The sequence below is a fragment of the Herpailurus yagouaroundi genome, unplaced genomic scaffold, assembly GCF_014898765.1.
Source record: "Herpailurus yagouaroundi ecotype Mexico unplaced genomic scaffold, PumYag 142, whole genome shotgun sequence".
NCBI classification, from domain to species: domain Eukaryota; kingdom Metazoa; phylum Chordata; class Mammalia; order Carnivora; family Felidae; genus Herpailurus; species Herpailurus yagouaroundi.
The window spans coordinates 50,735,845-50,762,009 of NW_024412397.1; the positions used below are offsets into that span (position 1 = coordinate 50,735,845).

At 38.0% G+C, this 26,165-nt stretch overlaps 1 protein-coding gene across 5 annotated transcripts in view; it reads right to left on the bottom strand.

Moving 5' to 3' along the window:
* Nucleotides 1-26,165, bottom strand: part of GREB1L (GREB1 like retinoic acid receptor coactivator) — a 283,415-nt gene that overhangs the window by 166,482 nt on the left and 90,768 nt on the right. For all 5 annotated transcript variants that reach the window (XM_040479257.1, XM_040479256.1, XM_040479255.1 and 2 more), the window contains exon 2: nucleotides 12,260-12,363. The gene's annotated coding sequence lies outside the window, so the exon portion shown is untranslated. The remainder of the gene's footprint in view (nucleotides 1-12,259; nucleotides 12,364-26,165) is intronic.

The window sequence follows — 26,165 nt, forward strand, 5'->3', positions numbered from 1 at the left end:
ACACCCAAGTTAGTTAGCATATAGTGCAATAATGATTTCAGGAGTAGAATCCAGTGATTCCCCTACATATAACACCCAGTGCTCATCCCAACAAGAGTCTTCCTTAATGCCCCTTGCGCATTTAGTCCATCCCCCAACCCACAACCCCTCCAGCAACCCTCAGTTTGTTCTCTGTATTTAAGACTCTCATATGTTATGTCCCCCTCCCTGTTTTTATATTATTTTTGCTTCCCTTCCCTCATGTTCATCTGTTTTGTATCTTAAATATGTTTCACATATTTCAAAAATATGGTATTTGTCTTTCTCTGACTAATGTTGCTTAGTATAATACACTCTAGTTCTATCCACGTTGTTGCAAATGGCAAGATTTCATTCTTTTTCATTGGTGGGTAATACTTCATTATATATATGTGTACCATATCTTCCTTATCCATTCATCTGCTGATGGACATTTCGGCTCTTTCCATACCTTGGCTATTGATAGCTCTGCTATAAACATCGGGATGCATGTGCCCCTTTGAAACATGTGCTAGGTGTTTTAAAGAGAAACCTAATTGTTGTAAAAATATGCTTCTCAAACAAAATCATAAAGTTAACACAATTCCACTCAAAGTATCAAAGTTTTAGGGGAACATTATGAAAACATCCATAGGGATGTTAAAAGGTTACTAAAAAAAAAAAGATGAGGAAAAAGTCTCTTCAATAAAAGTTATAAGGGGAGGTAAGTCAAAATAAATGTTAAATTATATCATGAGGAAAGAGCTTTCAGTCATTAAATCTATGTCACTAAATCCAAAGAACATATTTTTGGCTCTCCTCTAACATGCCCTCTTGGTAGATTTCTTGAAATTTCCTTTTCTTCGGCTGGATTTCATCTGGTATTCTTCCTTCCCTAGCTGCTTCTCAGTTTCCTTTGCACTCCCACAATATACCACCCAGAAATGAAATGCTGGAGTTCCACAAGGTTTAGTCTTTGTAGCCATCTTCCAAGGTGGCTTAAATGATTCTTGTCTCCTGTGTATGCCCGCCCCCACACTGAATCAGGGTTGACTTGTGCGATCACTAAAATACCAAACAAATGACAGCCTGTGATTTCCAAGGTCATAAAAGATACTGCAGTTTCTGCCTTGACCTCTTGGATCACTTGCTCTAGGAGAAGGCAGTCACCATGCTATAAGGACACTCAAAACAGCTCTGGGGGTGGGACCTGAAGTTTCCTGCCAAGAGACAGCACGAACTTACCTAATTGCTCTCCTTGCCTCCTGTCTGGTGCTCTCCAATCATTTCTCTGCATTACAGTGCAAATATAACCTGTCAATCCTTGCTAGAGCCCTTCATGGTTTTATATTACTCTGAGTATAAAAATCAATAGTGTAAATATCCCTGCCCATCTCTCTAGCCTTATCCTGAACTGTTCTTTTCCTAAATGTTGTGCTCCAGCAACACTGACTAGCCTTTAAACACCTATGTTCCCTCTGCCTGTAATTTCACCCATCTTATCTTTTAATTTTGCCAGTTTAAATCCCCTTATCCTTTAGATCTCAAGCATTGCTTCCTTGATCCCCTTAGTCCTTGCTAAAAGCTCCCATAGGACCTTATTCATATCCTTACCAGGATTTAATTCACTGATGAGCTATATAACTTGTGTATTAATGTTTGTCTTCCCTATTAAATTCTAAGTTACATGAAGGTAGGGACTATGTTTTTCTGTTTTTGCCTATTATTGATATCGCAGCACCTATTGTAGTGCCCTCCTACAAAGCAGGTACTCATAAATACTGTTTGAATAATTTAATAATTTAAAATGCAGGGCTAGCACAAGAATGAGAAGCTCATTAGAGACAGTCCAAGAAAACTTTATTATCTATAAGAATTATTATATGACACCCACAGCTAACATCATACTCAGTGGGGAAAAACAGAGCTTTTCTCCTAAGGTCGGGAACCAGACAAGGATGTCTACTCTCACCACTTTTATTCAACATGGTACTGGAAGTCCTAGCCATAACAATCAGACAATAAAAACAGATAAAAGGTGGGCACCTGGGTGGCTCAGTTGGTTAAGCACCCGACACTTGGTTTGGGCTCAGATCATGATCTCACAGTTGGTGAGTTCGAGCCCCTTGTTAGGCTCTATGCTAACAGTGCAGAGCCTGCTTGGGATTTCTCTCTCTCCCTCTCTCTCTCTGCCCTTCCCTCGCTCACTCACTCACAAAATAAAATAAAATAAACATTTAAAAAAATTATATTAAAAAAAAAACAAAAGGCATCCAAATTGGTAAGGAAGAAATAAAATTTTCACTATTTGCAGATGATATTACTATATATAGAAAACCCTAAAGGCTCCACCAAAAAACTACTAACACTGATAAATCAGTAAGGCTGGAGGATACAGAATCAATGTATGGAAATCCACTGCATTTCTATAATGAAGCAGCAAAAAGAGAAATTAAGAAAACAATCCCACAGGTGTGCTATTTTGAAGGGGCACATGCACCCCGATGTTTATAGCAGAGCTATCAATAGCCAAGGTATGGAAAGAGCCGAAATGTCCATCAGCAGATGAATGGATAAGGAAGATATGGTACACATATATATAATGAAGTATTACCCACCAATGAAAAAGAATGAAATCTTGCCATTTGCAACCACGTGGATAGAACTAGAGTGTATTATACTAAGCAACATTAGTCAGAGAAAGACAAATACCATATTTTTGAAATATGTGAAACATATTTAAGATACAAAACAGATGAACATGAGGGAAGGGAAGCAAAAATAATATAAAAACAGGGAGGGGGACATAACATGAGAGTCTTAAATACAGAGAACAAACTGAGGGTTACTGGAGGGGTTGTGGGTTGGGGGATGGACTAAATGCGCAAGGGGCATTAAGGAAGACTCTTGTTGGGATGAGCACTGGGTGTTATATGTAGGGGAATCACTGGATTCTACTCCTGAAATCATTATTGCACTATATGCTAACTAACTTGGATGTAAATTTAAAAACAAATACATAAATAAAATGTAAAACAAGATCCCATTTACAATTGCACAAAGAAATAATAAAATACCCAGGAACAAACTTAATCAAAGAAGTGAAAGACCTGTAATCTAAAAGCTATAAAACACTGATGAAAGAAATTGATGATGACATAAACAAATAGAAAAACATTCCATACTTATGGGTTGGAAGAACAAATATTGTTAAAATGTCTATACTACCCAAAGTAATCTATAGATTTAATGCAATCCCTATCAAAACACCAACAGCATTTTTCACAGAAGAATCCTAAAATTTATATGGAATCACAAACGATCCCAGATAGTAAAAGCAATCTTGAAAAAAGAAAAACAAAAGCAAAGGTATCACAATTCCAGATTTCAAGTTTATTACAAAGTGATGGTAATTAAAACATGACATGATGCTGGCATAAAAACAGACACATAGATCAACAGAATAGAATAGAAATCCAAGAAATAAACCCACAATTATATGGTCAGTTAATCTTTGATAAAGGAAGAATGAATATACAATGGGAAAAAAGTCTCTCCAATACATGGTGATGGGAAAACTGGACAGCTACATGCAAAAAAATGAAACTAGACCACTTTCTTTCACTGTACACAAAAAATAAACTCAAAATGCATCAAGGATCTAAACATGAGACCTGAAACCATAAAAATCCTTGAAGAGACCACAGACAGCAATTTCTCTGACATTGGCTGTAATAACATCACTCTAGATATATATCCTGAGGCACGGGAAACAAGAGCAAAAATAAACTATTGAGATTACATCAAAATAGCTTCTGCACAATGGAAACAATCAACAAACTAAAAGGTAACCTACTGAATGGGAGAAGATATTTGCAAATGACATATCTGATAAAGGGTTAGTATCCAAAATGTATGAAGAAGTTCTGCAACTCAACTCACCCCCCCCCCCCGCAAACAAATAATCCAATTTAAAAATGGGCAGAAGACATGAGCAGACATTTCCCCAAAGAAGACATGAATGGCCAAAAAACAGATGAAAAGATGTTCAACATCACTTACTATCAGAGAAATACAAATCAAAACCACAATGAGATACCACCTCACACCTGGCAGAATGGCAAAAATAAAAAACAAGAAACAAGTGTTAGCGAGGATCTGGAGAAAAAGGAACCTTCGTGCACTGTTGGTGGGAATATAAACTGGGTGCAGCTACTGTGGAAGACATTTGGAGGTTCCTCAAAAAAATTAAAAATAGAACTGTCCCATCATCCAGGAATCGCACTACAGGGTATTTACCCCCAAAATACAAAAACATTAACTCAAAGGGATATATGCACCCTTGTGTTTATTGCAGCATTGTCTACAACAGCCAAACTATGGAAGCAGCCTAAGTGTCCACTGGAGATGAAGGGATAAAGAAGATGTGAATATCATTCAGCCATAAAAAGAATGAAATATTTCCATTTGTAACAATATGGATGGATCTAGACAGTATTATGCTAAGTTTAATAAGTCAGAGAAAGACAAACACCATATGATTTCATTCATATGTGGAATTTAAGAAACAAAACAAATCAGCAGAGGGGAAAAAAAAAGAGAGAGAGAGAAAGAGAGACAAACCAAGAAACAGACACTTAACTATAGACAACAAACTGATGGTTACCAGAAGGGAGGTGGGTAGAAAGATGGGGAAATAGGTGATGTGGATTAAAGAATACACTTACCATAATGAAAAAATAATAATAAAAATATTTTGGAGATATTTCTGTATAAACATGTAAAGATATTCCTCATTCTTTTTTGTGGCTGCAGAGAATTCCCTGACATGTATATACCATGATTATTTTAAGCTAGTCCCTTAATGATGGATACTGAGTCAAAGGATATATGCAGTTTTAATTTTGTTAAATATTGCCAAACTTCCCTGGTTTTGTTTTATCACACACAAAGCAGTCTTCATTTCTTCTACACATTAGAAACATTTTCAATTACAGTTCTGTTTCTCTAAGGTCCACATCAGATAGGAAACCGCCAAAAGCACAGAAAAGCTGGGTTGGAAAGAATCCCTGATAATTAGGTACCAAGTGAGAGTTGAACTAATCGTTGAACCAACTTACACTCCCGTTAGCAATTTATGGATCACCATACCTTCAACAGTGTAGAATATTATCTACTTTTGGATCTTTGTCAATCTGACAGATGAAAAATGGTATCTCAGTGTAGTTTTAATCCGCATTTCTCTTACTATGGATGAAATTGAACATCTTTTCAAACATTTAAAAGCCCTTGAATTTTCTTCTCTGAAAAGTCCAGTCTTTATCCATTTTTATATTTGGTTGTTGGTTTCATTCTTGATTTGTAGAAGTTCTTTATACATTAAAGAATTTTGTCTTTTGTGTATGATATGGGGTGCAACATTTTCTGCCAGTTTTCCATTTTGCCTTTGCTTTTGGTGTTTGCTATTGTTTTTCCACCCCAAAAAAGGTTAATTTTTATGTAATCAAATTTATCAATTGTTAATATGTTAAAAAGTTGCATGGAAACACATAATTCACTTTACTTGTTTAATTAAATGATCTATGTAAGTGTTTACTTCCCAGAAGCATTAAGAAAGCAAAGGCGTGGAGTAGAGGGAGAGTAAGTTAAGAAAAAGAAATCTCAGGACACCTGGGTGGCTCAGTTAGTTGAATGTTTGACTCTTGATTTTGGCTCAGGTCATGATCCCAGGATTGTGGGATTGAGCCCTGTGTTGAACTGTGCGCTGAGCATAGAGCTTACTTAAGTTTCTCTCTCTCTCTCTCTCTCTCTCTCTTTCTCCCCTCCTCCCCTCCTTCTCTCTCTCTCCCTCTCTCCCCCTCTCTTCCTCTCCCCCTCTCCTTCAGCTCTCTCTCTCACACACATACACACACTCTCTCTCTCTCAAAATAAAAAATAAAAGAAAAAGAATCTAAATAAATAGAACCCCAAAGATGTTATTTTTCTATTTAAAAAAGTTTTTCAGTTTTTTCAGTTTATTTATCATTTTTTAGGGGAAATAGATATTTCCACCTTACCTACTTCCTCTTGCTTTTGCAAAAGGGGCAGAAACACACACACACACACACACACACACACACACACACACACACCACAAAAACAAGAGAGGTGGAGATGATGAATGGATAAGGGTTTGAAGTTGCCAACAGGAGCTTAGGATGAAAAGTTTGAATCAGTAGCTTCTTAGAAGAAAGAGAATGAACATCTTTAGATCCATTTATTTCTTGATTCTGGACTTTAAATTGGTGGAAGGGCTGCATACTTCTGGTAGAGGGGAGGATCCCAGGAAAAGCGTTAACTATGGTTTGTTTCTTTTTTCTAACAAGAGAATCCAACAATGGATTTTCTCCCTCATACTCCAAATTCTAACTCCCAACCCTTTCTCTACCTCCTATAAACTTTCTACCTTTCTTTAGTCCATAGTTGAAAAACATGAGAGCCAATTAGTGTTTGTTACCATCTTTGCTGGTAACTCCCACATCTACATCATTGGCCATAATATCTTTTCTGAGTTGCTGATCTCCACCCAAACTCATAAGTCCAAAATTAGTATGTCCAAAACAAAACTCATAATTATTAGAGTAAAAGCTATTCCTTTTTCCTGATTTCATTTTTTCACCTAGAAAGTACTGTGAACTGTGCTGTTCCAGTCACCACTCTATCAATGACACCCAATCCCATCTGCCACCTCCCCCATTTGGGGTCCAGAATTATGTTCTATCACTGGTCTACAGTGTGCCCTCTGTTCCAGCCTCCAGAAACTCGACTATAGGACCCCAACTTTGTTCCCATCACCTGCCTCCTGGATCTTCTTCCCCCTCACCAACTGCCTGACTGTTGAATAGGAAACCTCTTCGGTGCTATTTCTTGTGCATGTGTCCTCCCAGCCCCCAGTACTGCCCTTGATTCCTGAGAGCCATGGAGCAGTTTTCTACCATTCTTTTCTTCTAGCTGCTTGTTTTAAGTCCTTTTTAAAAAAGTGTTTATTTATTTTTAGAGAAAGAAGGAGAGAGAACAAGGGAGGAGAGAGACAGACAGAGAGAGAGAATCCTGAGCAGGCTCCATGCTTTCAGCGCGGAGCCCGATGTGGGGCTCAATCTCACAATTGTGAGATCATGACTGAGCTGAAACTAAGAGCCAGAGGCTTAACTGACAGCCGCCTAGGTGCTCCTTAAGTCCTTTTTATGTGATTCCCCCTCAGGCCCCCAATGCTGCCAGCTGCTCTGTGAGACTAACCAGGTTGTCTGACCTGGGGTCAATTCTGTATGACTCGTACAGAGTCACTCCCTGAAAGGCCACTTTCCCTACTTTCCAGATTTTGTAGTTTCTGCATCAGTCACATGAACCCCACTGCTCTGGTCTGTCATCACTGTGCTTTGTGAAACTGTATCTCCTCGTAGCCTTTCTCAGTGTCTGTGGCACTTTTGTAACCTCCTAATACTAGAGTAAGGTTTTTTTGCCAAAATGGTGCCCTCTAGATTTTCTGCACCTCTCAACCTGGGAGAATTGGGAAACTTTCTGCAAGACTGCCTCCCTGGTCCTCCACATTCTTCTCCTGATGTCAGTTTTTCTGGGTTTGACACAAGCCCATGAGACACCCTTTAAAGCCTCTGACAGGCTATCCCATGTCCTTTCCAGCCCACTTTAGTTAGACTACATCATTGTGAGGCCACCAGCCCTTCTGTTTGAATTCTGTCAATCTCCACCTGGCCCATTTCTGGGTGGAACTTGGACAGTATTGTCACCCTTTTCCTACCTTCTCCCCCCACATCCCTGGAACTGGCTGTTTTCTGTGAAAATGGCAGTGAGCAGGTTCAGTTTTGAACTGGCCCTGAGGAAAGGGGTTAGGAGCTGTGTGGGCAAGAGGCAGGGATGACAGCCATTGGAGAAGTGAGAATAAATTTTTTTCTTTTGAATATTTTTTGTATAAGTAATAAATGCAGTGGAAACAAACAAAAAGTAGCTTGGAGGCAGTCTGTAAGGGAACTTATATGCCAAATTGGGAATTTGAATTTTGTCCCAGAAGCAGGAGAAAGCCAATGGAACCTTTCCCAAAAAAAAAAAAAAAAAAAAAAAAAATTAACATAATTAGATTTTTAAAAATAGAAGGTAACTCTGGCAATAATGTGAAAGTTAGAGACCAGATAAAAGGTTTCTGAAGAATCTAGGAGGAGTTGATGGGGACTGTACATAATCAGGGCTGCCCTTTAGGTAGGGAGTTAGAAATTCAAGACTCAAGTTCAGGAATGAGAACTCAACAAACAGACCCTGGAGACAGACAGTTGCCACATGGAAAACTGTTGTCTGTACTGGGGAGATTACTAGGGACTGCCACTGTAGAGAAAGTATGTGGAGTAAGGGTCAAGGGCGGGCGGGGGGGAAGTCTGAGAAACATCGTCATTTGAGAGTCAGTCAAAGGATGAGGAAAACCACTTTGCAGAAGGAGCAGTAGGAGAAGCAGGAAGGAAACCAGGAACCTGAAGGGTTTTGAAAACCAAAGGACAAGAGACTTTGGAAGAGTGGGAGGTGGTCAACAGTTTCAACAGGTAAGGAAGGTCAAATAGGATCAAGAATGAAAATCTGCCGGGTAGCAATTAGTCTTTCAAGAAGTGTGGTGAACTAGGATGGAAATCCGTTGGTAGCTGTTGGAAAGGTAGAATGGCAGGAAAGATACTAGAATGAGGGATCTTCACAGGATGAGTTTCTTCCCTCCAAGGAAATGGAGAGGTGGTGATACCGAAGAGAGGAGATGATTAATGGAATAAGGTGCTGGAGGGGTAGAGAAAGGAGAGAGGAACAGATGAAAGACACACATCAATGGCAGAACCACAGGACAGGAGCCTGGGTCCCTGATCATAGCAGAAATGTTTTACGAGCTATAGACAATTACCTCCAAACTCTGTTTATGTGGAAAAGAAATAAACTTCCAGCTTGGTATTTAATGCTTCCTGTCATAAGCAGACAAACGAACTCCTAACTGATACAGGAGAGAAGGGAGTTCAAAGAACAAGCAAGTACCTCTCACAAGCATGAAGACATGAAATAGCACAGTATGTTCTGAAGACAAGACCAGTCTGCAATTGCTAGACTATCAAATGTGAGAGAGGGAACAGTAGGAAAGGAAGATGAAAATGTAGACCCAGGCTGTGAGGAGTTGAGACTGGATCCTATGGATAAGAAGTAGCCACATGAAAGGATGTTAAACAAAGAAATGGCATGTTCCCCATTTCAGCTTTGGATAGATTCTTCTTGTGGCAGTCTGGAAGGGGCTGATGTGGAGGCAAAACAGGATGTAGGGAGAGTGCTTAGAAACTTCTACTAATAGTCCTGGTGAGAGATCATGATGCCTGCACGGGTGCAGTTATGGAAGGGTTACAGAGGGATGGAGAGACCTGAGAAATACTCAGGAATTAAATCAATAGGAATTGGTGACCAATAGCATGGGCAAATGATTCAGGGTGAAGCCCAGGTCTCTATCTTACATTGCTTTTCTCCATCCTCACTGTTAGTACCTCAATTCAGGCATGCCACTACCTCATATATTCATTCAGTAGATATGTATTGAGTGCCTTCTCTGTGCCAGGTCCTGCAGATACAATGGTGAACAAGACAGAAATGGTCTTTGCTCTCCCAGATCTTAAACAGGAATACCATTGCTGAAAGCTTCATATGTGATATCTCATTTAATCCTCCAAATACCCTTTGATGTAAGAATTACTATGTTCCCATTTTTCAGATGAGATAACCCAGTCTTAGAAAGTTTAATGATTTGTTCAAGGTCATATGGCTAGCTGGTAAATGGTGGTGCCAGGAATCACATGCAAATCCACCTTACTTTAAGGCATGGTTTTATTTTGTTTTGTTCTGTAGGCTCTACACCTAATGTGGGGCTTGAACTCACAACCCCAAGATCAAGAGTCACATGCTCTATGGACTGAGCCAGCCATGTGCCACCTAGAGCCATGTTTTTAATCACTTGACTATGTTCTTTCTCATGCAATTTCAATGAATTGAATACTGTAACAAGAAGTATGGTGGTTTAGATCACTGCAGCCTCCCAACTGGACATTCTTTCTGCATTTGTATGTTTCTAAAGTGCAAACTGGGGAGAATGGTGGTACCTCCTCTAATTGAGGACACTTGGAGGAAGAAGATGAGGCTTTGCATGGAAGGTGATAAGTACATTCAGGCCTTAGATATATATTGATTTTGAGATGGCGCTGAAACATTCAAGTGGAGATACCCAGCAGTAATGTGACAGACAAGTCTGAAGTTTGGAGGGAAGCAGGGTTGGAGACGAAGCACTTGGCATCACTTGTACTTATAGGTCAGCTAAATTAAGGCAATTACTGGGACTCTTCAGGGGCTCCTAGAAGAGGAGCAGCCTGCTGAGAAAAGGGCAGGGTACAGACTTAAAGAGAGTGGAGTAGATTTAGGATAATTGATTAGAGAAAAAAAGAATTCACCAAGGGTACTCAACTTAAGATAATTAAGTTGTATTTAGGGTTAGAGAGAATGAATTTATTTATAGTTGATATCCATCTGCATGACTGAGGGATTTTCTCCAGCAGCAAATAACCAACTCAAGAATAGGAAGACTTGCCAAAATTTTATTATTTTACTAGTTCCTTTCTTTTGTCTCACTCTGATTCAAGACCTTGCCTGTGAGTTCCCAGAGCACCCTGATTTTACCTTTGATCTGCTAAGGAACACTTGACCTATCAGGTTCTATTTAAGTCCACCTCCCCTTTGGACTTTGAAATTCTTAAAGTTCTTTGAGACTTTGAGAACTCCAAAGTTATTTTCCTTTTGAAATCTGTTTTTTATTGTTTTTATTCCCTATTATGTACTTGTTTTATCTCCATGTTAGGCTGCAGAGTCTCTAAGGGGAGGGACTGTGATTTTGCACAGTTCTATAGGAGCATCACCGTAGTTCAATGCCTCAGACACAGTATTTTGTTAAACATTTGTGGGACTGGATTGACTTTAATCTGGAAGCTGCAATGTGAAAACTAACCAACTATCTAATTCTATCAAGCAGCAATTTTTAAGACTTGGCAATTTTATTCAGACTTGGAATAAACAATCCCCTCGTCTCAGCCTTCATTCTCTGTCTTTCATTAAGAAGTAGCTAGGACACCTCCACCAGGTACATAACATTTTGTCTTTGGAGTTTGGACCCTACAGGCAGCTCTCTAGGCTCTTTGACCATGGATAAGCTACATAGCATTTCTGGGTCTACTGAATCTCAGCAGTTTAATAAAACTCAGAGGATTGGATGTGATGATTGCAGATGTCCCTTTCTGTTCTAAAATCCAAAGATTAAAAAAGAAGTGACCAGCACCAAAAAACAAGTAGATAAAAATCAAATCAAATCAAATCCAAAGATTTCATGACCCCCCCCCCCAGAAGACCTTTAAACCACACTTAAGAATACTGCCTTATAAAGCACAATTAAAACATGGGTTCCAAGTGAAATAAGTCAGAGACACAAAAACCACTATGACTTAAAAAATATATGGAATCTAAAAAAAATAAATGAATGAACAAAGAAACAAAAACTAGAAACAGACTCATAAATACAGAGAACAACTGATGGTTGCCAGAGGGGAGGTGGTTCATGTGATGGGCAAAATAGGTGAAGGGGATTAAGAGATACAAACTTCCAGCTATAAAATAGATAAGTTAAAGGGATGAATAGTACAGCATAGGGAATATAGTCAATAATATTGTAAGAACTTTGTATGATGACACATGGTAACTACACTTTTCATGGTGAGCATTTCATAACGTATGTAATGGTCAAATCACTATGTTGTACACCTGAAACTTATATTATACTATATGTCAACTATACGTAAATTAAAAAACACATGGGTGCCATGTTTCACAATTAGAAAATGTCAAACAGATCCCTATCTCTGTAAAGTTGGGCTACAATGAACTTCCTTTAATCCTCACAGAGCACATTGCCTCTAAAATGAAGACACTGGCATTTTATATTTAATTATTGCTTTGACCACTGGTTAAAACATTTAATAGATGCAAGATGTTTTTCAGTGGTAGATTTATCCAAAAATCAAACAAAAGGGCACTGTTATTCACTTTGCTAGTAAAAAGACAAGAAGGCTAGAATGTGAAACACCATCTCAAATCTCATGTGTACCTTGGATAACACTTTCCTTTTTTTCAGATTAGAAATCAAAGAGTGGAAGTGACTTACTCAAGGTTATAGATGTACTAAATGGCAAGGCTGGTAGTAGAATCCAAGGCTTCCAGTCATATGCTTTTTTTTTTTTTTAAACAACCAAATTGGTCAAAAATCTCCTGAAAGACAAAAACAGATGAAAGTGAAATGCCAGTTGATTGAGTTTAAACAGAGACCCCACTTTGTTCTTTCCAGGTTCAATAATAAACAATTCCAGTGATTAGCATGAAGGGCTGGCAGATGAAACATTTAACTCCTAAACAAAAATATTTGTATTTTTGCACTGAAGTTAGTAAATCAATTGTAAAAATTAAAGTAAATGGAAAATAAAGAGACTTAACAAACCCAGAATTCAATTTTCCTTCACTCTTTTGGAAGACAGAAAAAAAAAAAAAATCCCTGCGGTTCCCTTCATTAGCAGGCAGGGTGGTGAGTCCCATTGTAAATCCCACTTATAAAGGCTCATGGCTACCTGCAGAGCTTAGGAGTACCAATCACATTAGTGAAGACACCAGATGACCAAAGGAAGCAGTGAGGGTCTGGGAAAGCTAGTAAACAAAAGGCAGCATTCCAAATGAATGCCATTGCTAGAGACTGCATTGTAAAATGCCTGGATTTGAGAACCCTAAAGCAGATTAGTTTAAGGCAACAAAAGATTCAAACAAGATACAAAGAACCCATTTTGACACATTAAGAAATTGTCTTCATTAGATCATCAGGTGCTTAAGTGTAATCATTAAAAAAATAATAATAATTCCGTTTAAGTTGTGTTTCAAGAAGTTGTCCTGGAAGAACGGGGACTTAAACATGGTTCTTGAATATAACATGTTCATGACCAAAATTAATGAACTACACATGCTAGCCTTTTTCCCCTTTAATCTTCCTGACATTTTGAAGCCCTGTAATGACTTTAAAATTTGTTATACACACCATTTCAATGGACCACTCTGCCATGAGTACTGCTACTTTAAGCACCAACTAGAAAAACTTGAATCTTTCCAATCTTCCACGTTGTTGTAATACTTTTAAGTATGAATTGCCAAAATGAAAAGCAACAAAACATCAGGCCATGGTATAATTTCCTGGACATTTTCTATCACTTCCTGTGCTTATTTGGCTGTTGTCACAAAGTTTAGACTCAAATACAGTCTAGATGTTTAAATTTGAAAATGTGGAAGTAAAACCTTATTTACTTCCATGTGAAGAAGGCTGATATTTGCTGCTGTTTGTTTTCTTTTGTTTTGAGGGTGGAATTAGGGAATTATGTTCAATAAACTTAATAACTGCCAATATTGTTTGCCAGTTTTATTCACTAGATATCCATAGTGCTAGGCTTAATAATGCTGATGTGAGGTAGAATTACTTATTGAAAGTCCTGTAAGAAGACATGGTCACTGACAATATGTGTAATATTAGATCAAATGGCCTTCTATTCAACGTTAGACCATCAATCAGTCTGAAATTTTACAAATGTATTTAAAGACCCTCTATCGGGGCGCCTGGGTGGCGCAGTCGGTTAAGCGTCCGACTTCAGCCAGGTCACGATCTCGCGGTCCGGGAGTTCGAGCCCCGCGTCGGGCTCTGGGCTGATGGCTCAGAGCCTGGAGCCTGTTTCCGATTCTGTGTCTTCCTCTCTCTCTGCCCTCCCCCATTCATGCTCTGTCTCTCTCTGTCCCAAAAATAAATAAACGTTGAAAAAAAAATTAAAAAAAAAAATAAATAAAGACCCTCTATCAATAGCAGATAAGCAGACAGGCAAAAGTGGTTCTGATCATTTAAACAGTCCTAAAATTCTATAAGCCAAACTTGAGGTATAATAATGAGAACCTTTTCCTGTAATTTGTATTTGAAAATTAATTTCTCATCATACCTCAATTTGATAATCATCCCTCACCAAGAACAGAAGTAGTTCAGCTCCCACTTTCCCTTTAGAGGTACTCCCATTGTTTTGTCAAACCCTAATAGGGTCATAAGCAAGGCTTCACTGACACAGAAGGAAACAGTTCACAACTAATGAGCTGAGGTCACCTGCAGCTTTTAAGGCCAGGTGAAAACTTTGACTTCATTGATGTTCAAGTGGAAAAACATTGGAAAAGTACAGTGAGTATGAGCTAACAGTTTTCTGGCTTCACCTCTCCCCTAGGCTTAAAAATTATATAATGATAATAACATTATAATAAGATTAAAGTTTGTTATACTATTTATTTAAAAATATAATCAATCACCCTTGTTTGACAGAGGCAAAATGAAGTAGACAAATAAAGACACTGGTGGCTGAGCCACATTTCAAGTTTGCAATAGCAGATGAGGGGCACAACTCTCATTGCCCACTCCCTCAAACCCTCACAATGCTGTGGCTTCTCCAGCCTTTTCAGTTTTGTCACATCGACGGTGGCAGACATATGCCCTATCAAGTCAGTAACAGTATTTTCTCAGACAGCTCCTTATTTGCTGACTGCATTCATGGAATGTCTCCTTTCATTGTCTCATCTATCCCTTCCCTCTCTCCTTGGCAGCTCAGAGACAGGACCAAGAACTGCCTGACTTGCGAGCCCCTAAAGCAGTGAAGACAAGTGGTGTGGGGGTGATAAATCTGAGTCAGATCATGCTCTAATACTTTGCAATCACGTGGCTTGAGGCTAGTTATTATCTATAAAATGAGAATAAGATTTCCTACTTCATCAGGTTATAGTAGATGGTGTATGCAGAGCACCTGGCATGTATTAGACATACAATAAATGTTAATACTCTTCCTCATAGAAATCCCTAACCACAGGAAGAATTATGCTTTGACAGAGTGTTCTTTCATGTATATTATCTCAGTTAATCTTTGTAAGATTACCACACTCAGAAGTAGCAAAGTACTCAAATGCATGTCCTCTGACGCCAGAACCAACTTTTTTTCTATTGGGCTACTATGTGAGGGGCTGTGGTGGTGGAGATCACATCATATTCCTATATCATCAATGCCTGTGGATAGGGATGTGGAGCATGGGCTGAACTGGGAGGGATCTTAGAAGTAAGTAAATGAAGCAAAAAAAATACAATCAAACAAAACCATACCACTTGGTAGGGTAACTGCCAGAGAGAGAAACTGCCCTTAGTGTTTATCAATAAAGTATCCTTTATGGTAAAAAAAGAAAGAATGAAAGTGAAAAATAATTACAATGTCCTGGGTGCTAGATCTTTATAAGAATGTGATTATATTAAGTTGGTAAAAAAAAAAAAAACTTATGAAAATAACAGACCTAAGAATATTATTTTAGTCTAAGGTTGAGAAAGGTTTCCTAATTGTCATTAGATGCAACCAATATCTAAATTAGCCAAAATTTCCTAAAGTACCTCAGAACTATGAGTTTGACTTTTATACACTTTTACTTCCTTTAATCCTCACAATAACATCTTGAGATATACATTGTATTCATTATGAGAATACAGACAACAAAAGATTGAGTGACTTATTTGAGAAAGTTAGCACTGCTGTTACCCAGACCTACATCCTTTAAACCCTACATGTGTATTTTTCAAGCTAAGTCACATTATGTTTTCTGCAGTAACAGAAAAGAATATGTGAAATGGTCTAAACTGTAATCAAGATTGTTAATTAAAACTCATGAGAGGAGTAACAAATGTCAGGTTGGTTAAACATGAGTTTACATACACAGACTGTAAATATCCTACTTAGAGACTTCTGAGGTCAGAATGATATCCATTGTTTAGGTTTGAAAATATTTTTTTTTCAACGTTTATTTATTTTTGGGACAGAGAGAGACAGAGCATGAACAGGGGAGGGGCAGAGAGAGAGGGAGACACAGAATCGGAAACAGGCTCCAGGCTCTGAGCCATCAGCCCAGAGCCTGACGCGGGGCTCGAACTCCCGGACCGCGAGATCGTGACCTGGCTGAAGTAGGACGCTTAACCGACTGCGCCACCCAGGCGCCCCTGAAAATAAATTTTTAAAGTCATTCCTGGTCTACTACGGAAGCCAGACTGAAAGAAAATGGGATTCCTAACTCATTCCAGTCCGATTATATACAATCATATTCTGACTTTACTATTTGCATTTTTTTAACTTAAAACTTTCTAAGAGAAATTTACAGCTTAAACCAGAATGACAACTTTTCACCCAAGGATATGATCTTCACTCTCTCTTATTACTTTTCATTCTATTACCTACCTAGAAAAATCTTTGTTGAGAATCAAAATATAAGGAAATTCCTAATTAATGGAGTTGAGATATATGAACCGATGGCATGTAAATTGAAAGACAAAGTGCTCTTTATTTGGGGATAAAAAGTGAATAAACTAAGAAGAACCCTAAAAAAATCTGCATGAAGAAACAAGTCACCAGAGCTATGGATGCAGATAGTCAACATTCAGGAGAGATGGAGTGGGTCAGTCCTGCCAGTTTGGGTGCTCAGAGAGGCTCTTTTTAAAGTCACTGCTAGTTGAATAGTAATGGTGGTGGTGGTAGAAAGTGCTGAATGATAAATCAGGACATCGTGAGGAAGAATGGAATGGAAGTTCCTATTTGTTTCAGCAACTGCTATAGCATGGGTTACATTTGACCTGAATGTAACTAAACAGAAAATCTGGCTGGAATTACTACTGATTTTTCTTGATGAAACCAAGGTGCCCACTGAGACACTGTTAAATTTTCGCATCGTTTACATCAGTGTTTCTCACAAAGTCTAGTTCAAGGACTGCATCTGAATCACTTGACGAATGGTACTCACCATGGAGATTCCTTATCCTCTCTCTCAGAGATTTAGGAGTCACTAATTCTAGATAAGGACTCAGGAATCTGCATTTTGAATACCCCAGAAAGTGTTGCTAGATTTAGCAAATAGACAACGCGAGCCCCAGATGATTCTATGACATTACAGTTTGAAAATCACTTATTTGGAAAAAAGAGGGGGAGGGGATCAAAACTGTGTATGATTGTTAAATGGGATGCTTATTTATAACAATTAGCCATACATATTAAAAAGAAAAGAAAGAAACCTCACTGTCTGATCCTAGGACTGGCTCCTTGACTACTCTCTGCTTCAATCTCTTCCTTTGGAAAGTGGAAACAAACCAATGATGATTCCTACTAAGCCCCCTGCCACTCTGGTTATGCTCAAAGAAGGTACCTAAAAGCACAAGAGAGTTAGAAAGTCCATTTTGCCACGACAACAGCAACTTGTTACTGGGATGAGTACTGTGTACACCTCCACCACTGTTTAGATGCCTGTGGCATTTGACCTTTACCTCTTCCTCTGAGGCTGGCCCTAGCAGGGAACGAAAGCATCTAAAAAAATGGAACATTGCTTATCAACTAGGTTTTTAACTGTTAAACCTAACTTCTATAGGTTTTACATTCCACTCCCCCCTTCCCAAAAAGCTTCTAACCAAGCTTTAATGGTAATTGGATTCTGTGTTACATGACAAATGTGTATTAGAAGAACATTTAGAATGTTCAACTCTGTAATAAGAGGCATCAAGCCTGTGAATCCTGGGGTAAAGAAGACTGCAAATCATGCTCCCATTTCACAGAAAAGTTAAACAGAAAAATTGCAATATTATTACGTACAATTATTAAAGTAGTTCACTAGGGAAGAGATGTCAGAATGGAGGGGAGTTCTGAGAAAATGACACAGGAGCATAGAAGGGTGGAGGTAAGGATAGAAAGACATATGGGGAGTCTGCAAAGGTAAATTTTGATGATTAGTGGTATGCTGGTGGTTAGTAAATGCCAGTGTGCCTCAGAATCATGGTATGGCTGTCTGTGACATCCTTCTCTGCATTTTCGAAGTCAGTTTATGCCATAAAGGAAAAGTGAAAAATTAGTCACATTAAGAAGAGCTCACACACAAATAAGTATAATCTGACTTGATGTAAGGAAGACCCAGCAGACTTTGTTTGCTTATTCAAGTTTTCTGCTGTATTGCTGGCATAAGGTCCTATTGTTTCTTTACTACTAACAGATATATGGGAGGCTGGGTCAAACATCATCTGATATCATTCTCAATACGAGGGCTTTGTTTGTTTCCATATAATGATGTTCTTGGACTGTTAAAATCGGTCAGGGTCTTTCCTTATTATAGTTAGACAAGTCACTTTACAGAAGGAAGGAAGACACCTGATTCACATGACCAAGCATAGCAAAGGGAGCATGTGAACTTTCAACAAAAGAGGAAGCTTTATACCAGATGTGAAAAAGTAAAGTTTATTTTTCCATTTAGCTTGTTTATTTAAGTAAGAAGGAAGGAGACAGCGGCTGCTTCCCATTCCAAACTACTCAGGGAATTACTTTTCTTTCTTCTTTATAAATGAACAAAATTGGCTTACTGCAGTTTCCAGAGAGATCTGGAAAGGAACCAAGTCAGTAATGATTACATTTCATCTGTAGCTAGTTTAACCTTTGAAACCTGCCAATCAGCAGACAAGACCAACAGGGAAGGTCAATGCAGCCTTGCCCATCTAGCATTCTCTTAATGTTTAGATAGAAAATAATTTATTACAGAAATTATTTTAAGAAATACAAAGCACAATATAGACTGTAATCAAGGCCCTTATAAAATTCATTTAGCAGCTGAGAAACCCTCAAGTCTTAGGTTAGTTTACTATCCATTTTAATAATTGTGATTAGGCAGCACAATGATAGAACTTTTACATTTAAAACAAAATAACTGAAGGAAAACATCTTTTGTCCTTGATTCATCTATCTTTTCACATTATTTTGGTCTGACACATCATTTGTTTCTCAGCTGAAGATCTTCTTGGTATATATCCAAAGACAAACACTATCTTTTTCACAAATTGTTAAACATTCCTCTTAATCCTGAAGGTATTAAATGCTATAAAAATAATATAAAATATACCACAAAACAATCATTGATATTTTGATCATGTATTCATTAGCAAAAAGAAAAAAAACAGGCCACAAAATATTAAATGGCTTTTCCCTCTTCATTTACACATCCATTAAAAAAATGCTTAACTCCTCTTCCTCCCCCATAATATCCTCTCATCCTGCTTCTTGCAGGAAAAAAGAGAACACCATCACTGAGATTAATGGAGCATTGGTAAAGTACTTTAGGTACAAATGACCCACTTTTATGTACTGCCAGAACAATTCAGCAAGGGTTTAGGAAGAAGAAAACCTCAAGTTCCTTTCCATTGAATCCATGCAGCTGGTGGTGATAAATTGATTGTTCTCCTTTAACAGCAGGGTCAGAAAGACAAAGAGAGAAACATTTTCTATAACTGGCTATATTTTTTATTAATTAGTAAACTTTTTTTCTTTAAGTTCCCTACGTCATCAAGAAGAATTACCTCCAGTTTTAATTAAAGCCCTCTCAAAGATAAACTCATCCTGCTAAAATGCAAGAGTGGCATAATGGGATGATTTTTCTTTGAGTAAGACAAAATGCAAGTGGTCCCTCTTTCTAAATGAAGGAGAAAAGGGATTGATCTACTTCTGGACTTCTATTTCCTGGGATTGTTTCTTAAATACTTTCTGTTTATCACTTTAGTTTATCATCTTTAAAAACAACCAAAAATAGAATTGGTAATATATCAAATTCTAGATACTGTGTGAAATTCAAGAATCCTAAATTTTGAACTTAAATCTGTTCTTCTAAGTATCACTATCAAGTGTGAGTTAAAGTAAGACTCACTCATTTGGTCTTTGCTATGAACTCTCCACAAAGATCTGAATCTGGCCCTTCAACTACTATAGTTACTGCAAAAATTACAATTGCTAACATCAGCTAATATTTAATGCTCAGTTTGAAGATTTTTTCATGCAATCTAATAGTTTATTTTTATTTAAAACCAGGATGTAGCTACCATTTCATAGCAGTAGTGTTAGAGACCAGGAAAGGTAGGGAAGAGGTGTCTAGAGTGGAGTGGTTACTACAAGTCTATTCTCAAGGCTTAGATGTAAAAGCATGCTGGGATGTAAAAGATTCAGTATTCACAGAATCACTAAAATAATACATTGAACAGAGTATCAACATTTGATACGATTAGTAAATGAACACATTTATACGTGCATTTGTGTGCATGTGTGTGTGTGTGTGTGTGTGTGTGTGTGTACACAGTAAAGCCACCTTCCAGACATCAGATTTGTGGGAAACCTCAACTACCTATCCTTGAACCAGTCAGGCACCTAGAAATAAGAGGAAAATAAACTTTCACAGTGAAATAAAGAAAGAAATGTGACTAATTTGTATTGTAGGTACAGACTCACCCTCAAGTATAACATAAAACAGCAGTTTACCAGCAACATGACACACTGGTTCCAGGGAGAAGTGATAACTCACCTAAAGAGAAGAGACTCCATATCTACAAAAGTAGACAAACACACACACACACACACACACACACACACACACACACACGTACTAAATACTCAGGATATTATAGAGGCAAATGACCCTATACTAAATACTTCAATAGTCACTGCAGGCAACGCTGTAATTCAGTGAACCCCAAAAGCAGATCTTTATAATTAGGACCCTGAGTCAGCAAATATGTGCTATTTAAAAGGCAGAATACATGGAAACCAATTTGACAATAAATTTCATATATTGAAAAAAAAATAAAAAAAATAAAAGGCAGAATACTAAGTAATGTATTATAGGAAAATCTTTCAATGAAATAACTGATTTTTTTTTTGAGCCTTCAGTTACATGGAAAATAAAGTCATATGGAAAAACTTTACTATTGTTATGCTTTAGGCAATGTATTTTGCCTCTAACTTTCGAAGGTTTTTCTGAATACTCATTTGTTATGCTCCAAGAAGTTCCAAGGAATGTAAATATTTTAAATATTATCACTATTTACAACTAGATTAAATTATACAATTAAGAGTTGAAGTTTTTAAAGGATGCCTTTTCCAATTATATTTGCCTTGTTAAAAATTGTGTTAATCAATTGTGTGTACAAGTTTTGGGTTGCACTGCAGTGTCTCTTCTTCCATATGACTGTAATAAGCTACCACTCCTGTCTAGTAATAAGTTATCACCTATACTATTATGATGTGATTTTAAAATCTGATGTACAGTCTTGGTTATTAAGACCTCTGAAGAGATTTGCATGAGGAACAGCAGGAGGAATTACTTAAAACTTGAAACAAAAATTCTTGATTCATTAATTACTTGTTGAACACTGCAATGTCATGGATGTAATCCAATGGTCCTGGAGGATGCTTAGAAAACAACAGAATAAGAAGATTTCAGATACTCTGAAATCTTTGACTCTCTTCCTTTGAAAAAAATCTTCTGTCACAAGTCAGAAGGATAATGTCTCTTTTCACCCAATGAGAAAGCTGTTCTCACACGAGCATAATTAATCTTCTGACACCATGACAAAGAAATTCCTTAAAAGGATTTCTCCGATTTCCTCTCAAGACAGAAGATTGTCTTTATCCATCATCTGTTCTTCCTGATCCCTTCTTTTTGAATATCCACATCAGCAGAATTGTCCATCAGAAGAGACAGCAGGAGGGAAATCTCTGCATGATTGATAGGGCCCTGATGCTCTGCAGGCTATTTAAGTGCAAGCATCTATTGTTGCAAACTTACTTTACAGCAGTTAAACAAATATAATAGTCACCAATTCAACCATTGTGCAGCTTAGACTTGACTAAAACTAGTAAGTGAAGTTTGCTAATGACAAGGCACTGATTAAACTTTGCAGATAAGTTGTCCTGGTGCCTATTCAGAAAAAAAGAATATTCTCAAAGTCATGAAACAGTATATATGGCATATTAGAAAGTGTTACACACTATACTGTATGTAGATGGACATTCCCATTAAAAAACAAGAAACATCTGAAACTTTATCTTAACAGTCACTCAGTACTTCTCACCTACATAATGGCTATTTAGGAAAACAAACAAACAAAATTGCATTATGTTACCATCAAGAAAAATGAGATGTGTCAAAGAAGAAAGTGGTACCAATACTCCCTTAAATTTATTTTTTCAGATTCATCATAGTAAAGTTTTTTTTTTCAAAGAGAGATTCTGGTATATTCAGGTGCTCTCACCCCCATCTGTGAAAGAAAATGGAAGGCTATTTGAGACTCCTTGTGAGGACCTGCTACTTCCTTGGGTGGAACTAATGAACAAGAAGAGCACTGTAGGTCAGTTTCAAGTGGAGGAGCAAAGCACACTGAGCCAAGGCCCAATCCACAGAAAATGCAAGCCTGGCTCCATTTGCAAAGTAATCTATATGAAATGGAAACAAATCTAGAAATCTCACTAAGCTCTGGTAAAAGCACACCCAATATCAACAGTAGAGGTTACAGTATGCTCTGTGTTCTTTATAGATGCTGCCAAGAAAGGCCACTTGAGCCCAGACACTAGGACACACTGACACCATGTGTTCTGTTTGCACCACAATGACCTTGACTACTCAGTTCTGGACGCACCCTGTGAAAATATTTGTTTATGCTTCCAATCCCCAAACACTGAGGCCAGCCCCAGCTCACTGGTGCTTCCCTTTGTATCTTTAGAAGGACAGACTGTTGCTGCCTGACCTATCATGGGGCGTCTTCTCCAGCTGACCTGCCTCCTCCGGCCAAGGAGAACGACTGATGGCTGGTCCACAGCCAGGACCCACGTGTTTTGCAATGAGCAGCTTAAAATGGTTTTTCTTAAACTGCAGAGTTATATTCAGGATTGATTACCCCTTTGAAGATTTAGGGGAAAAGAATTAGATCCAGGATAAAGACCTAGGAAAATCTTTGTGGATAATGAGGGACACTAACCAGTTTGAATGCAGAATATCATAGAGTTTGAATTTAGAGAAGCTGGAAATCAATTGAGAATGAACTGGTAGTAAAAGTAACACAGGAGGAGGGCCAGATGGGGAACTCAGACATACAGCTCAGAAGGGACTTTGAAGCGTTCCCTCACCAGCTAAGGACCCAGAAATCTGACCAGGGCTCACATCACCAAGAGCTCCACATTGTTGGCTGACAGTTCTTTTGTGAATGGCTTGTCTTCCCAACAGGATTGTGTGTGTACTGGGACAGAGGAGGGTGGGTGGCAAGAACCAGTCCTTATCATTTTTGTTTGTCTATCATACAACATATAGCATCTTGTCAAGATAAATAAACACTTACTAGTTAGTTAGAATGGAAATTGATTAACAGGCTATTAGTTCTGCCTAAGGCCAGGTGTATAATACCTGAGAAGGGGACCTTGAGACTAAGTCCAAGTTCATGAGGAATTCTCTCTTGCCTATAATGATCCCCAGAGTTAAATCCTTGATGAGAAAAACCTACCAATGTATATGGGAAATCTCCGTACCTTCCTCTTAATTTTGCTATGAACCTAAAATTGCTCTAAAAAATTACATTAAAAAAAAAAAGCCCAAAACAAAATAAAACAAACCCTACCAGTACTCACAAAAACACAGGGGAAACCAAACATTTCATTCTTTTGCCCTTCAGAGATATCTTTGTAAGACAAGGATCAGTTGTAATGTGGTCCATCATGAATATTTAACACTAATTGTGTACACAGAACCGACTCTGGATTAAGACAGGCATTTACTGGATTCTAGCTCCCCTGCTTCCATGGGTGCATATGGTTCAGTCTCTCTTTGCTTCAGTTACTTCATCTGTAAAGTGGAGATAATAATGGTGCCTATATATTATAAGGTGTTGTAAGGATTAAATGTAAATCCTGGCATTTGGCAAACACTCAGTACATACCAACAGATTATTATTCATTCCCTATTGCCCCCTTCCCCCCCTCATTCATGCAACTCTCTTAGTAGGTACATTCAGCTCTATTTCTGGGAGTTTATCACCACACACACGCGTGCGCGCGCGCGCGCACACACACACACACACACACACACTACCAGATTTTGGTGCTAAGAAAGGAGTAGGCCCAGTAAATTGAGCTAAATGGTCACTTCTGAATGACTGAGAAAAAAGAATGAGTAAATTAAGCAGAACAAGCAAAGAACAGAGCAGGCCAAGGTGACACAGGGGCTGGAAACAGACAATTTCTCTGAACTCTATTTGAACTATTGCAGGCCTGCGTGTGCCTCATTCTGCCTCATCCAGCTCAGCTTCACCACCTGGCTTCCTGGTTACCTTTACACTGTCTTCAAGTTGGGGTCTTACTGGGATACACAAAGCACATTCTGTACTTATTTTTATTTCTATTCAGTTCAATGCATACCTATTTTGTTCCTGTAGTTGCCAAGCATTGCTACATGCTGAGGATACATTTGTGAATAAGACTATAATTTAGAAATTCACAGTTCATTGAGGAGGGCACTTGTGGAGATGAGCATTGGGTGTTGTATGGAAACCAACTTGACAATAAATTATATTTAAAAAAAAAAGAGGTTAATACCTCAGAGGGCCTTATATGACAACCTACATACACTGTAATACAGAGCACACATGGTGCAATAGAGTATAGTATAATAGAGAACATGTAGTGTAATAGGGAACATGAACGGTGTAATAGAGAACATACACAATGCAACAGAGAATATACATAGTGTAACAGAGAATATACATGATGTAATAGAGAGCATTCCAGTGCAATGGAGAACATAGTGTAATAGAGAACACACATAGTACAACAGAGGACGTACATAGTGTAATAGAGAACATACATGGTATAACAGAGAACACACATAGTGCAATAGAGAGCATACATGGTATAACAGAGAACAGGGAGCATATAGTACAACAGAGAATACACATGGTGCAACAGAGAATAAACATGATGTAATAAAGAACAGACATGATATAATAGAGAGTATACGTGGTATAATATAAAACATACATGGCGTAATAGAGAACACGTGGTGCAACAGAGAACATACATGATGTAATACAGAACACACATGGTAACAAAGAACACACATAGTACAATAGAGAACAGACCTGATATAATATAGAGCATACATGGTGCAATAGAGAATATACATGGTATAATAGAGAATGCACATATTATAATAGCACACATAGTGCAACAGAGCACACACATGGTGAAATAGAGAACATACATGGCATAACAGAGAACATACAAGAAGCCTAGGTGGGAGTGGCACTTAGGACTTAAAACATGAGGGGGAGTTTGCATGACAGAGAAAAGGTAGTGTTGTAGACATTCCACATAAAGAAAACAGTGGGGCCAAAGAAGTAGGTGTCACTTTTGTGTGTGTCTGAGTCCTAGAAAGCATGAAGGCAGAATGGCAGGAAGTTAGATTACAGAGTGAAGTGACATTAAGAAAGGCTATTAGGCTTTAAAAAAATTTTTCCTCATATAAAGAGGAGTTTTTAAAGATTTTAGGTGAAAGAGTAACATGATAGAATTTGTTTTTCAAAAAGACAATTCATGGAACCAAATGGAAGACACGGGACTAGGAACAGGAAAAGGAGTCAAATGTCATAGCGCTTGGAAGGGGATGATTAAAATGGTCTGGCAAGAGGCAATGAGGAACTAAAAGGACAGTGGAGCTGCGATGTCATTTATTCAACTTTTGCAGGTTCCTGAATTGGCAGGGTTTAGTGACACACTGGACGTGGGATGTGAGAGGGGAGGAAAAGCCTTCGATAACAGGGAAGTTTCTAGTTGGAGTAGTTGAGTAAATGCCATGCCATTAATTAGGATAGGGGTGGTAAAGGAAGTGTTGCCCTGTTTCTGTGTGTGTGAATTTGTAGAATCATGTGTCTGAAGGCCTTTTGTTTACCCTATGTCACTAATACCCGGACACTCCAGAAGGGAATTTAAGAATAGATTGAAACCTTAGAAAAATAATATTTTCCAGTGGGTTTTTAATAAGGTATTCTTTTATTTCTACTTCCTTACCAAAGGAATCCTATGACACCTACTATAAATTCTAATTTTTAACAATTGTGCAAAATTCCATTATTTACTCCATAAGCCGAA